Source organism: Thamnophis sirtalis, unplaced genomic scaffold (genome assembly GCF_051295495.1).
Source record: "Thamnophis sirtalis isolate CommonGarterSnake01/CBP01778 unplaced genomic scaffold, rThaSir2_p1.2 scaffold_5, whole genome shotgun sequence".
Classification (NCBI taxonomy): domain Eukaryota; kingdom Metazoa; phylum Chordata; class Lepidosauria; order Squamata; family Natricidae; genus Thamnophis; species Thamnophis sirtalis.
In genome coordinates this window covers 75,830,308-75,846,432 of record NW_028261385.1, presented here as the reverse complement: position 1 = coordinate 75,846,432, position 16,125 = coordinate 75,830,308, and the positions used below count along the sequence as shown (strand labels likewise).

General features: G+C 36.0%; 1 protein-coding gene across 16 annotated transcripts in view; it reads left to right on the top strand.

Moving 5' to 3' along the window:
• Positions 1–16,125, top strand: part of PTPRD (protein tyrosine phosphatase receptor type D) — a 1,257,980-nt gene that overhangs the window by 166,238 nt on the left and 1,075,617 nt on the right. For all 16 annotated transcript variants that reach the window (XM_087716068.1, XM_087716065.1, XM_087716064.1 and 13 more), the window contains exon 3: positions 14,360–14,401. The gene's annotated coding sequence lies outside the window, so the exon portion shown is untranslated. The remainder of the gene's footprint in view (positions 1–14,359; positions 14,402–16,125) is intronic.

Sequence of the window (16,125 nt, the reverse complement as noted above, 5' to 3'; positions counted from 1 at the left end):
CTAATTCATTTTGATTGGCCGGGGTACTGCATCAGCAGTTGCTGGACAGTACCCGGCTCCCTATTGGTTCCCCGTTTTACAAACCGCATATAAATACCTTGGCGCGGATTCTGCTTCTTTGAATCGCTATCATCTGTTCGTTCTTTGCAATAAACCCTTGCTGTTCGGAAGTCCTGGCTCTTGCGTCTTCTGTCCGCCTTCAATATTCAAAAGAACTCAAGACTAATGATGTGTTTGACCCTTCTGTCAGGCTCAGTGTGGTCTTCTACACTCTGAGTGTTGTTTTATAGTTGTGAGAAAAATTATCCCAGATAATTTTACAAATAGAAATGAAACCAAAACAAAGAGATTAAAAGCAACAAAAATCTTTGTGTATTGATAAGAGGCTTCTTATCAATAGACTGCATGCACATGTAGGATTCTCTAGGCAAAAAGAGAATGGTTACAGTTGGAACAGGTAACCCTTAAATATACAAAATGACATCTCATAATACGTCATCAAACAATTACAAAAATACATGTGTGTGTTACATGTGATCCGTGTTTGTGCTGTGTAACAATGTTGGCAGATATCATGGGACTGGCACGGAAATATCATGTCTCAAAATACATGTGAATACTTTTAGGTAGTTTCCAGTAATATGAATGTGAAATGTCAGCTGCCCCCTCCAGAATGTCCCCAGAACACCCCAAAGAACTCTTGTACTTTCTCAGGGCTTAAACAATAGCATGATATTGACCATCTTCCATCAAAACATATCTGGAACATAGGGGACTTCCAAAACCCATTAAGATATTTTCAGCCAAGTCCTCATAACCTTGGCCAATCAACTTCTGCATTTCAGTCCCAGCTTGTAAATTTCCAAGCAAGCAATTCATGCTAAGCTTGCAGCATAATCAAAATGGAGATTCAGACTCAAAATGGAGTTTCAGACTTTATCCAAATAATACAATTCATCCTTTTTCTCTCAAAAGTCTTAATCAGTTGTAATAGAACAGATTGGTTTCTTTAAGTCTTAGTTGATTATTTTTGTTTTGTATATCACATAATTGTCTAAGTTGGGCAGCTATATTAAATAAATAAACAAACAAACAAATAAATAAATAATAAAGTATTGTACTATTTTTTTGCAAGCATTACACATTTTTATGCAATGAAATCATTGTAATTTTTACAAGTAACAACAAAATTTTCATGCAAAGGAGATGTAAACAAAACATAACTGAGTAGCACACTTGAGGTTTTTAATTGAAGTAACTACTTAAGAAACAGTATTTAGATTTGAACCAGAAATATGAAGTGAGAAAGAAAACAACTAAAATTGAAAAACAATCTACAATTTTCTTCAATTCTCAAGTAATATAATCTAACAACATCAAACTGCATGACTGCAAAACGGTTTACTTATTTGAACAAATAATACAATTCAGTTGATATTTGCAAACAGACAAACTGAACCAATAAAAATAAATCAGAAAAGTGAATTGTGATGGAATGTAGCATATAGTTGTTTAATAAAGGTTAATTATAGACTCTGCTGTTTAATTTAATTCAATCTAGTAATAACTAATTATATTGCTTTCAGTGTATATAATGGCATTTAAATATAGTTTGAAAGCCACGAAATGGAGTCGTAAAATTCTACTAACCATAGAATATATATGTTGGAAACTGAAGTTCACATCCCTTTTTCTCTGATAGAATGAGCTATCATAAAACCAAATGGGCAGGATCCAAGCCCTCTATGGCCTCTTTGTGAATCAGTGGGAGGGGGGAAGTGGATGGAAAAGGAGATTACCTCCTCCCTAGAGGGTTGTGGTAGACCTTTCCCATACAAAACCTACCATGTTCTAGTAAATTTAGACAGTTACATAAAACCTCTTACTGACTAAATGGACTGCAAGTACTGAAAGAAGTCAAGATGAAGTGATTTATTTAGATCCTTCATTCAGGACTGAGGCCTAGGCATAAAATGAATGCCTTTATGGCTACTATTATTTGGTGGTGTTGGTTAGATGCCTTGTCCTGAGCTTCATCTCATGTACTGTTTTTCTTGGAACATGAAACCCTACCCATGTCCTTATCACCTCTAGAATCAACTATTGATACAGTTTTCTTTGAAGACTACTTACTTGGTAGCTACAGTTGGTGCAAAATGTAGTAGTCCACATGGTATGTGAAAACTGCCAGTGTCATAACATCAGTTTTATGAGCAAACACATTGTTGGCTTTTAGTAGGTTTCTGGGTATAATTCAAACTGCTAGTTATGACCTAAAAAAGCACTTCTTGGATCAATGACTGTTATTTGCTCAATTGCTTCCTTCATGTAGAACTGACCAGTCTATTGTCTTTATCTCAAGTTGGGATATGAAAAGAAGGTGGAGTAAGAGCCCAGTGTTTTTCAGTATGTCTCATTCTGGTGGAACAGTATATCCCTGACGATCAAAATGACATTTGAGAAGGCAATGAAAACTTTCCCACAATTTTAAATTATTTTTTTATGAATTGTAGGATTTTTTTCATGGTAGCTTTAATACAGTGCACCCCCCTCCAAACTACCAGGGACTGGTTCCCTGGATGCAGTTTTTTCCATGGACCGGAGGGGGTGTGGGTTTGAATCCTGCATCTATCCCACAGATGGGTCTTTGCTTGTTTACATGGTTTCTGGCATTCCATGCCCAATGCCAGTTCATAGACTGGGGATTCAGTACCCTTGCTTTAAAAAGAATGCCGTGATTTATATTTTTATTTATTTCAATGATTACTCTATTTTCTATTAGATTTATAAATAATCTATTTATGTTGTTTATGGAGTTGGAAGTCTATAAATACTGCAATTTTTTTTAAAAATACAATTGAATCAGAAATTTATGTTGCTAAGTGAAACATTTGTTGAGTTTGCCCTATTTTACAACTTTTTTGCCACAATTGTTAAGGGAATCATTGCATTTGTTAAGTTAGTAACATGTTTTTAAATGAATCTGGCTTTTCCATTGACTGTGTTTGTGAGAAGGTCACAAAAGGTGATCACATGACCCCAGAAACCTGCAATTGTCATAAATACATGTCATTTGCCAAGTGTCTGAATTTTCATCATGTGATTAGGAAGATGCAAATTGTTGTAAATTGAAAACTATTTGAAGTTAAAGTGCTTCCTAATGTATTGCAGCAAAATCTCTTCTGTCAAACAACAGTAGCAACTTGTTTGTGGTTGAGACTATTTATTTGCACCCAGGGCTCTGAGAAGTCCCAAATCTTGATAAAAGTTCCCAAAGAACTAAAACATAATGTGTATGCTCCCTAGTTGTAGCAATTTTGTTTTTCCACTTTAATTACTCTTGTTAACAGTTGTTAACATAGACATTTTACCTGTGGTTTTAAAATAGTACTAAGATCTTCAGAAACATCTGTTCTGTACTGCATATGGCTTATTGTATATTCTCAAATTACATTAAAAAATTATGTAATTTCTTGCAGTAAACAGTAAGACCAATCCTGGAGATGAAATAACTAATCCCAGTTGAGCCTTTCTGCTTAATTGTGCCCCCAAGTACTTAATCTTTTAATACTGAAAAACATAATTTAATTACATGTCTTTATGTTGAAAGAAAACATTGAGAGTCAATGATATGCCATATCTCTGTTGTTTTGAGAATATACTTGGTTTATGTAAAATTAATATCTAAAAAAAATCTCACTCATTTGTAGAAATATTAGACAGTCAAATAATTATTGTTTTGATATTCTCTATTAAATATGCACTCACTACTGTTAATCATTCTAAAACAAATAATGCTTATTCTGGAAGAAACCACTTAGTAATAGTACCAATATGACAGAATAGTTCTACGTTAATAATTGGTATGTAATTTTGTCTTGAAATCTATAATACTATATTCTATGTATTTCTGTTTTTAAATGTCAAGTAAATAAACCTTTTATTCATTGATTCTATGCCACATTTTCTATAAAATGAAAATGTACATATTGGTTCTCAACCTGTTAGCAGTGTTCTAACTTTCCCATAGTTAGAATTAAATCACATTAAGTTACTTAAAATATTATATGAGCATAATTACCCTCTTCCAATGCCCACTGAGACTATAGAAAATGGTAATTTCACCAAGCGTGATAGAGGAGATTTGGAAAGTTTATTATATGATAGCAATATACCAACAGTTTTAGCTTTTTAACTTAGCATTGTTCATTTGCAAGTTCTATCTGTAGATTTCTGAATGTTTTTAACAATGTTTTGAAACCAATATTCACAATTTTTGGATTTAAAAATATATATATTTCTGTCTGTTATTTTTCATAATCCAGCGCAATTAGAGGTAAAATATTACTTGTTTGAAATTTATAGCTTTTAACAATATGAGATACTGCCATTTAGTGTGGAAAGTGTTAGATTGGCAATGGAGAGACATGGAAGCTTTCTGGATGACCCAGACCACTTACTTTCCCTCAGATAAGGTGGCAATATATCTATATATAGAGGCAGTCTTTGACTTACCTCAGTGGTGGGTTTCAAAAATTGTTCGAACCTACTCTGTGGGTGTGGCCTCCTTTGTGGGAGTGGCTTGCCACCCATGTGACTGGATGGGAGTGGCTTGCCGCCCATGTGACCGGATATGAAGATGCCGATGAAACTTGTCAGAACCACCTTAAATTACCTCACACACAGCACTGGCATGCATAAGAATATGATGTAAACTTGTTTTTAAAAGGCATCTTTGGTTTGCGTTAAAACAACTTCAACACACGCAATGTTCTGATTGCACCACAAACACAGTAGTCATCCCTACCTTTCACAGAGGCACTGAGTTTTATAAATATGAGCATGATAGTGTAGAATAATCATATCCAAGGACCAGTGGTGGGTTTCAAAATTTTTTGGCACCTCTTCTGTAGGTGTGGCCTGCTTTCCGGTGGAACCTCTTCTAACCAGTTCGGTAGATTTGACGAACCGGTTCTACCGAATAGGTGCGAACTGGTAGGAACCCACCTCTGACTTACATCCATTCATTTAATGACTATGTGAAATAACAATGGCACTGAAAAAAGTAACTTACAACCAATACAGCATACCCCTGGTCATGTGATCAAAAAACAGATGCTTAGCAATTGGCATATATTTACAATGGTTACAGGATTCTGGGGTCACATGATCACCATTTGCAACCTTTCTAGCCAGCTTCTGATAAGCAAAGTCAATGGGGAAAGGTGAATTTACTTAATGACCGTGTGGTTCACTTAACTGCAGTGATTCCCTTAATAACTGGAAAAAATGATAATAAAATCCAACATGATTTTCCTCAGGTAGTTCCCAACTTACAGGAGTTCATTTAGTGACCACTCAAATTATGACAGCTCTGAAAAAAGTGACTTATTACTACTTTTCACACTTGCAATCATTACAGCCCCCTCTGATCATGTGATCAATATTTAGATGCTTGGCAGCTTACTCATATTTATGACAATTGCTCTGGATGGAAAAGAGAGAAATAAACAAATGTCCCAAATGTTACTTTTAGCAGATTATTTAAATGAATGACATACATAAGCCTAATCATTTCAAGAAGTTGGTGATAAAAATGATAGGAAACATGATTTTAGTGACCATATATTACCTACAGTATTACTAATAATTCTTATCTGGATTGAATGGGAAAATCCTTTTATATTCTTCCCTTAAATTCTTCAATATATTACTTTTACCTTGGAAAAACATACAGGGGTGTTAAGTTCAGTTTAGTTTAATGTTTCCTTGTTTATGAGAAACAGGCATTTTTTCAAGTATTTGATAACTATATTCAAATATAGGTAAATATATTTTGATTTACAGTGTTGAATTTAACTGAATTTTAAAGTCATCTTTTCAGAATTTTTTAAAAGGTTTTTTTTTTGTCATCCTTCATTATTTTTATAAATAACTAAACTAAAGATGGCAAACATAGCTAATATTTCCTCTTCCTATTTTCCCTAAGAACAATAGCCCTTTGTGGTGAAATGAGCTAAGAGTGAGGAACTGGCCCAAAGTTACCTAAATAATTTTCATGTCTAAGGTGGGACTAGAACTCAGTCTCCTGGTTTCTAGCCTGCTGCCTTAACCACTACACTTATAGTTCTATATTTTTATATAAGCCTTTCTAATATAGAAAGTGTGTGCAAAGAACCCGTGAAATAAACTGGTAGTAAAACTGGGAGCAACCCACCTCTTACTTTTTTATCTTACTTTTTTAGCAATGTTAAATAGATAATATATAACATTTGAATATAGATTATAATCTAAAATATAGAATATTATATTCTATTTTTTGTGAACAAAAATTAAGAAAATGAAAAGAAGATTGGGAAACATGATATGGCATTTGTTTACTGTTACAGTCATTAAAATTCTGGAACATCATATATATATTTATATTTTAGATGTTCCAGAATTTTATTGACTGTAACAGTAAGAAAATGCCATATTATATGTTTCCCAATCTTCTTTTCATTTTCTTAAAATAAGAAAATTATTCACAAATAAAAATTTTCAAAATAAGGATTTTTAATTTTCACTGTTGTATCCCTTGGGTTTTCTGCCATTTTTCTTCATCCTATGGGGGTGGGGGGTGTTTGATTAAAAAAAAATTTTTTTTCACTTAACAAATGTGGCAAGAAATTTTGGGCTCAATTGTGGTCGTGCATTGAGAACTATCTGCACTTATCTTCAGTGTTACTTCATTCTGCTGCAGCATTAAATTTCATATAGAACAAGCTTGTTCTTTCAGAATTGTGGAATTTTTACATAACTGTCTACCTTTAGAAAAGTTTCTCTTGAGTTAAACTCAGCTCCTATAATTTTATTGATGTGTCGTAATTTTCTTAGCAGTAGTATGGAAATTGTCATTGTTGCTTTTGGACAATTTTTAATATTTTCCTATTAAATATACAGTACTGAGATTCCCAGGTGGATTCCCCTCCAATTATTATTCAACCCTGCTCATCTTTTTGAGAGCAGGCAAAAACAGCCAGGTTACATCCCTACAAATTGAAAGCTCCCTCCCACCCTCTCTCTCTATCTCTCTCCCCTCCCTTCCTCTCTCTCTCTCTCTCTCTGTCACTCTGTGTGTATGTGTGTGTGTGTGTGTGTGTGTGTCTGTCTGTCTGTCTCTCATTCACTCACTCATTTAATCACTCACCCTGTGTGTGTCTCTCTCTGTCTCTCTCCCTCCCTCTCTCTCTATCTCTCTATCTCTCTCCCCTCCCTTCCTCTCTCTCTGTCACTCTGTGTGTATATATGTGTGTCTGTGTCTGTCTGTCTCTCACTCACTTAATCACTCACTCTGTGTGTCTCTCTCTCTGTCTCCCTCCCTCTCTCTCTATCTCTCTATCTCTCTCCCCTCCCTTCTTTTCTCTCTGTCACTCTGTGACAGAGAGAGCCCATCCAGGAAGATGAGTAACATGAGGGCGATCCCTCATGTTACTCAGACCAGCTGAGCCTCCCTGGACGTCGCAGCAGCAGCAGCCCCAAGTGCGCCGATCTCAGCGTTTTTCGTATCGGGGCGTGCTGCAAGAAGAGGGAGGGAGTGAAGACCTTTTCTAGCCGGCGCAAAGGACTTCCCCAGACTTGCTTTGCAGCAATCCAGAAAAGGTCTTCACTCACTCCCTCTTGCAGCCCGCCCCATGCGAAAAACGCTGAGATGTTAAGCAAGGGAAACATCTGTTGCTTCAGTTAGAAAGGAAAGCCACTTCAGAGCTATGGCTGGCGTCTGGCCGGCAAAGGCTTCCCACTGACCTCCCCCCCACACCTCCGAGTTCCTGATATATGGAATTATTTCACCAACATCTCCTCCCACCACAACACCCCACCCCCCCCGCATGTCACCTCTGCTCCGTTCTCCAGCAAGCCTCATGGGGGTTTTTTGCCTTTAGGAATAAGAATGTTTAAAAGGCTTTTAAAAAAAAATTGGAAAAAAAAGTTGATGCAGGTTCTGCAAGAGCAAATCTCCATCGCACCGCTACGTTTTTTTCTTCCTCCAAATAATGGTCACTGCTTATTGTAGAAAGTCAGCCTCCTAACTTCAGTCCAGGTTCTGCAATTACCTTCTCTCCCCCCCCCCCAACCCGCAGAAACAGGAGGGAATCAGTCATTATCATTAGCACTCTCTCCCATGCCTGGCCTCCCCTTTGGAGGTAAGGGGTGGGGAAGAGCAGATCTCCCAGGGACACAAATATTCCCCAAGTGGCCACCACCCGCTTCTCGTAGCTCCCACCCCCAAAAATGAGAGAGGAGTGAAATAATGTTATGCTTTGGAAACGCAGATCTCCAACGCCAGGTCCAGGCCAGGAGGTTCAGGGCTTCCCTCCAGGCCACCTGCACAGCCAGCAGCTGCGTCCACAGGCTCCATGGGGAAAGGCGGGCCATGGGAAAGGGGAGCAAGTGCGCTCCCCGCCTACCCGCTCCAATCTCACCCGCCCAGTTCCCAAACACTCTCTTCGGAAAGAGTTCTCCAGCAGCCTCTGGCAAGGTGTTTTCCCCACCCCGCTCGGCCAAAAGCAAATAAAGCAAATAAAATATAAAATGCTGGTTTACCTTTCTCTGCTGCTTCTCTCCCAGGCTGAAGCCGAGAGGAGATCCTTGTCCTAGTCTTCCTGTTGCCCTCGTGGCATGGGGAAAACGGATGGTACTTTGTCCCTTCTGTCTCCCTGTTGCTCAGAAAAGCAACTCTGGGAAGGTCCTTTGGTGGCGGCAGGCATCCTAGAACCTGCCTGCTAGCAAAGGTCCTTCCCATAGTTGCTTTTCTGAGCAACGGGGAGACAGAAGGGACAAAATACCGGCCGGCTGGGATGGGTATACAGGGCTGGGGGCGGGGCAGACTTACTTCCGGGTCCGGTCACAAAAATCGGGACTTTTTAAGAACGCCCCGGGACACAGGACAAATTGTGGGAAAGCGTGCCTGTCCCACGAAAATCGGGACGGCTGGTCACCTTAGACATAACAAGACAACATGTTGGGAAGTGAAAATTTATTCCTTTGATATCTTGGATTTTTCTGAAGACTTTTTTGTCTTCCAGTCCAGATCCCCTTTCATCTCTTTCTAAAGTAATTGACTACAAAACAACAAATCTCCACTTGAAGCCTTCCTCTTTACAGTTGAGTTCATTTGACAGATTGACATGGAGATAATCAATTCTTCAAGAAGAAAGATACAGAATAGAAAAGCTCTGATTCAAATTCCCAATCAGAATAGTGTGTTATGATGCTGCTATGTCACAACTTGGGAAAAGGATGCAGAAAGGGAGTCAAAGTGAACCTCATGTTCACTTTGAGGTTTTTCTACCATTACTGCTCAGGCCCAATTAATTTGTGATTGAAGGTATGGATGGGACTGGAGTAGAGAACAGAGATAATTTACTATGGGAAAGAGGGAGATTTGTTTTATTTTACTTAAGAATAAGTTCAGAGAACCTAATGCAAATCAGAACTCTAGCATAAGCAAGGTAGGCTTTTACTTACCTCCTTCCTTCATCGCAGTCCTAATCAGACCTGTACCAATCCTTGGGTTTACCATTTATGATTACAAGAATTACTCCATTTTTTCAGCCTAAAACCACCTTATGACCAGAGTCAAATACATACTTATGGACTTCGTGGGACAGAATGGAAATCCTAAGTATTCTGCTACCATGTAAATAATATCAGTTATATACTCATTTTAATTTGCTTGCCCAAAGTGGTTGCAACTATAGGCCATTGGCTATTTACTACTTCCTTGATTTTGAAAAAAAACCAAAGTTGTCTTCCATGTGATTTATGTGATGCTACTTTACAGTCTCATAAAGAAAATAAATCTATTGTATTTGATAGTACATTCTGAGGTCTCTCCACCAAGCAGAGTAATTTAAAATAAATAATAGGTATAGATTTTGGCTATTTTGATGAGATTTGCTTCTTTGAAAACTATATTTTTATTTAAAGAAACATTTGGGTTGCATATGATTATAGTCTATATATCTATATATCTATATATCTATATATCTATATATCTATATATCTATATATCTATATATCTATATATCTATATATCTATACATCTATATCTACATCTACATCTACATCTACATCTACATCTACATCTACATCTACATCTCTATATCTATATCTATATCTATATCTATATCTATATCTATATCTATATCTATATCTATATCTATATCTATATCTATATCTATATCTATATCATCTATATCTCTATCTATCTATCTATCTATCTATCTATCTATCTATCTATCTATCTATCTATCTATCTATCCATCCATCCATCCATCCATCCATCCATCCATCCATCCATCCATCCATCCATCCATCCATCCATCCATCCATCCATCCATCCATCCATCCATCCATCCATCCATCTATCTATCTATCTATCTATCTATCTATCTATCTATCTATCTATGCTGGTCTTGTTGTATTCGGGTCTTTTCCCATGTAAGATTGAGATTGTTTTGGCAATGTTTTGGCGAGGTCTCACTCATCATCTTCAGACTGGGTTTTGGGCTTAAAGTGTGGTCGGAGCTGCCGTATTTCTATAAATTTTGGTTTGTGTGTGTGTGGAGTGCTGGCTTTGTTTCAGTAAGTGGAATGATTGGTTGTGTGGTTGTATCATGATTGGTTGATTGATGATGATTGGTGCTGGCTGTGTGTCTGTTATTGTTTCATGTTGTAATGGCCTGGGTGGTGGGTGGGGCTCATTTGTTGACTAGGGCTGGCTTCCAGATGTCTGATAGGCGGGAGATATCATCACGTTTATTCATGTTGTGGGGGTGTTTCTCTATTTTGATAGCTTCAATAAATAGCTTCCATAAATAATAACATATTAGAATGAGTTTTCAAATTAGGATGCATTAGATTTGAAAGGTAAAGATAAATGTAAAGGTTCTCCTCACACATATGTGCTAGTCATTCCTGACTCTAGGGGGCAGTGCTCATCTCCAAAGCCTAAGAGTCAGCATTGTCCGAAGATTCTCCGTGGTCATGTGGTTGACATGACTAAATGCTGAAGGCACACAGAATGCTATTACTTTCCCACCAAAGGTGGTCCCTATTTTTCTACTTGCATTTTTATATGCTTTCGAACTTCTAGGTTGGCAGAAGCTGGGAGAAGTAATAGGAGCTCACTCCATTAGGCGGCACTAGGGATTCAAACTCCTGACCTTTCTGATCGACAAGCTCAGCATTTTAGCCACTGAGCCACTGCGAAGATTTGAAAGTATCACACTAAATTCAGAATTAAAATTTACTGTATTTAGAAAATATATATATACAAATTTCTAAAATTGGAGAGTATGCAAGTAAACTTAAATCATTTCCCAATGGTTGTCAAATCATAAGTCCTATGTTTCATGCATTTGATTACATCAGCTACATTGTTTACTTTATTTAGTTTGAGATTTTAAAGTAAACAATTTAATGTTAGTCTGTGAAATGTTTAACAGCTCAAATATTAAAAACTGAAAAATACATTATGAAATATATTGCATAATTTATTATTAAGCCAGGTATGAAGCTTTTAAAAACAGAACTATTTCTTCAAGAGTGCATATGTCCATAACCAGTGATTTGTAGGACAGTGCAGAGATCTGGATTTGAATGGTAAAATGAAGTTTGAGCATACATGGATTGTGCATATAGTAGTACCTGTCCAGAACACCAAGCCTTCCACAGTTGACCTACAAGCGAAAAAGAAAACTTGGTTTAAGCCTTTAAGGTGTTCCTAATACAGCTATAAATGCCCTTATCCATATTGCCTTTCAATTCCAGTTAATTGCAAAACTGTCAATTCATATACATATGCCAAGCTTAATAATAATATTATAATACTGTATTGGAAATAGTAATAACAATTATTTTGCTGAATGCCTTCACATATTCATTAACATACTCTTGCTGGCTTAATGTAGGTTTAGTAATAGAGCTTTATATACTCCTTGCAACTTACTTTCAATGTCTAATGATATGCAGCTTATTACTGGTAATATATAAATATTATAAATAAATAAATCCTATTTGTTGCTTCGATAGGGCATCAGGGTCCAAGATATCCATTAATGTATTTTTCATCTGACAGGTTATCAATCATATCAGAGAAATATGGTAGCAAATTGCTGATTTTCAGCATATTTAATCTTTTGAAAAAACAACCCAAGACTTAAAATAGATGCACTGAGTCTTTGAAAGGCATAAAATAGCTATTTTGAGTAAAGTAAGCTGCAAAAAGCAGAATAAAATGGCTTTGTCTCTTCTATCATATCACATCCCTGCTTATACCTTCTGGGGCATTCAGAAGCCATAAAAAGGTTTTTTATCCTGCATTTGGAATTGGACATCAGCCTACATAATAAGTAAAGACTGTGGTAAACTAGAAAAATTCATTCCTTTAGATTCTTATGTTTCCTAATATTGTTATGTCTTCTTTCAGGATTTCAATAATGAACATGCTTTAAAATTCTGCTCTGAACAGACATTCACTCTATTATCAAAAAAGAAGAAGAAAGAAAACAGACTGCATGCATATAAAGAGCAAATTAATAGAAATAGATCTAAAATGACCTATTGTTTATTATGAATATTTATGGAACTGGTAATGGAAACAAAAGTGAAAAGAATTTTGAATGTGTGACATTGAATGAGTGATGATGCAGTATCACGAATGAATGTGGAAAAAATGGATCTGAAAGAAGAGGAAACAAAAGAAAAATGAGAATGAAAATGGAATGACTAGAAAATGAATTTCAAATCCTATGTGAAAAAATATCAGATGGTATATTAGTTTCCCAAAACAACAAACGGGTAGCAGATATGTAGAAAGAGGATGGTGCTAGATCAAAATTAAAAAAATATTGCTGAGTGCCACAGAAGTATGGGAATTTACACTAATGGAAAATATGGAAAAAAATTCTGGCAGGAATAATGAAGTGAAAAGTTCTGGAAGAAATACTCCTTCCATCATCCCCTCTATTAAATGTCATCCATCTCTTTTATCAGTATAATATTTAATCCCATTTGTGCCACAGGAGACTCCTTGATTCTCTTTCTTCTGCGTCTCTGATGTTGTTGTGTTTAATTTCTATTAAAATAGTCCTTCAATTTATACATCTCTTTAATCCAAACTGTTCCTTAGTCTGTTTTAACTGCATTTGTTGCCAATTATCATTTTAATTTTATATTCATAATATTTTAAAGAATTCTTATTTATGTAGTAATTCTTCCAATTCTATTTTTATTATCCAGAATTTTTTCACTCTTTTACCCTTCCTTCCCTCCCCCCTCTCTTTTCTCTCTGTCATCATTCTGATACAATAAAACTAAAACAAGAAATTTTTAAAATCATTATCATTAACACATATTTAAAAATATTTAGTTAAAACAGTTAAAACAAGAATATTAGATGGAAGCATGCTAATAGTAAAGGAGCCAACTTATCCTCTAGTGTTCCTGGGCCTGCTGCCATAACCACATCTTGAGGGACCTTCAGAAGCATAGAAGCAATGAAGGTATCCTTACTTCAGAAGGGAGAAGATTCCTAAGCCCAAGGGCCACAGCAAAAAAGACCAATTGTAGCCCCCTAGATAATGCAATCTGTAATATGCCCATTCTGTGCGATCGGCGGGTAAAGTCAGAGAATGGTGGTGTTTCAAATAACCCATGTCATTAGGGCTTTAAAGGTTAATACTAGAATGTTGATTTGGACCTGGAATCAAACTGATAACCAATGCAGCTCACACAGCAAAGATATAACTTGTGCTCTATGAGAAACACACAAAACACCTCATGGTGCTGCATTTGACATAGTTAAAATTTCTATGCACTCTTCAAGGGCAGCCCATTCCAATAGTCTAACTGGGAGTTCATTGGGGCATTAGTGGCCATTAGCAGGGGCCCTGGATCCTGGAACAGTTGTGCAAAGACCTACACAGGATTGCTGCCTGCAGGTGTTATGAGTCCAGGAGGGCCCTCAGGTTGTGCACATTGTTTGTGGGGCAATGAATAGGGATCGAGCACTAGAAAGAGTATAGTCCTAGAACCAGAAGATACCAAAAACCAAAGCCATTAGTCTTTCTAATCAGCTGTCATAGAAAATTGGAATAAGATTCCCAGATGTGACTTAGTTAGTGCAGTCAAAAATGAAATTGAATATATTGAATATTATACACTTGTGTGTGTCTATGTATGCATATGTGTATGTTATTTTTTTCTTTGGTTATTACACTATACCTAGTTAGATATGTATATGCTTAATAAATCATTGTTCATTATATTTCAAAATTTAAACTATATGACACTTAAAATATATTTATTGTTTCAGGTTGTCCAGAAAGTGGATATTGCTTTTACTGCTTTCATTTTGGTGAGTTTTTTATATTCTTTTCAATTATAATGACTTTAATGATCACATTGAATCAATTTATTCCTGTTTCCCAAATTGAAAGAAACCGATTCCATTTAACTTTTGTACTTAAAAATTCTCAGGTTTAAAAGATTAAGATAGAAATAGGATTTATATTTTGTATTCCATTAAGGTACCACTAATATATGAACAATGGCAAAGAATAATTGGTTGTATATTATCTTTTAAAAGATTTTGCTGGTGATTTAGAAAATGTTAAACTGCTGAATCCTTGGCATACAAATACTTGAAGAGTTTGAATTCATTTAAGGACTTTCAAAAATCAAGGATTAGCAGGGAAAAAATTTAGGGGACTTTTTTGGGAACTTGAACTTGCTGCATTTAAAAAAAAATCATCTGCTTTTTGTCCAAAGTGTTACATGTGAAATGAAACCAGCGAATAATAAATTTGTTATTTTCTCTTCTTGCCTTTCAATTTAGTGGCATATTCTGTAACATGAGATGTGAATTTGAAAGAGAAGGAAGAAATTGTTGGCACTGAGGTTGTTAAATTAAGAATACCTATTCCACCTGCCATGTGTGTCAGAACCACCTGTCTGGGTGTTCCTTTGCAAAATATGAAGTACTATTTAACTCAAGGAAAATGTTTCTTTCTCAAAGTTTCTGACGCTCTTTGAAATCACTTGATAAGTTTGAAATGTTTTTTAAAATTTCATTTGGAACAGCTCAGCATTATTATTTTTGAACCATTCATTGCGCTGTATAATTTATTTTATAGAGAGGAAAATAATGTTCCTAAAATTTATTTTTGGGGAAAAAAAATCAGGATGCAATATTAATACTAATGTTTTAAGTTTTGTCCTTCCTTTTTTGCCTATACTAATTTTGGAAAGCAGTTGTCAAAAAAAAAAGTTTAATTCTCTTGCTTTACTAAGAAATGCATTGCATTATAAGAGAGCTTACCTGATATACAAGTTGTACATTATTAACAATAAGAAATGATAGCACATTTTATTTATTTGTTTGATTATATTTATGTTTTCAGATGGAAAAAATACATACGTATTCCTACTGCCACTTGAAATGAGAATACTATTATGTATTAATTTTGCAGGATCCAATCTGGGTCAGTCACCGGGACTGGAAGTTTAATCTTCCTAGGTTTCTGACTCATGCCCATCCTCAGGGAACTTCTTTTTACCTGAATATGTGCTTTGGGATATTCTATGCATAGTATTTATGTGGTGCCTGATTGGGTGTGACTTCTTATTGTTAGATTGGGGTGTTTGATGGCCAGCTGTTAAGTCATTGACTGTTGTTTTCCTCTGCTGCTGCTGTTGAATACGTATTCCTGTTTTCAAAGAGCTCATTTCCCAGGCTTCAATCATTAATTAATTAATTAATTAATTAATTAATTTGTTTGTTTGTTTGTTTGTTCATTCATTCAATATAAAATCCAGTTTCCATTTGTAGAATGTGCAAGGAACCTATTGTTTTTATTTACAAAAATATTTTTATGATTTTCCTGTGATTCCGCTGTAGTTTTCCGGACCACCATATAGCAATAGCAATAGCAATAGCAGTAGACTTATATACCGCTTCATAGGCCTTTCAGGCCTCTCTAAGTGGTTTACAGAGAGTCAGCATATTGCCCCCAACAATCTGGGTCCTCATTTTACCCACCTCGGAAGGATGGAAGGCTGAGTCAACCCTGAGCCGGTGAG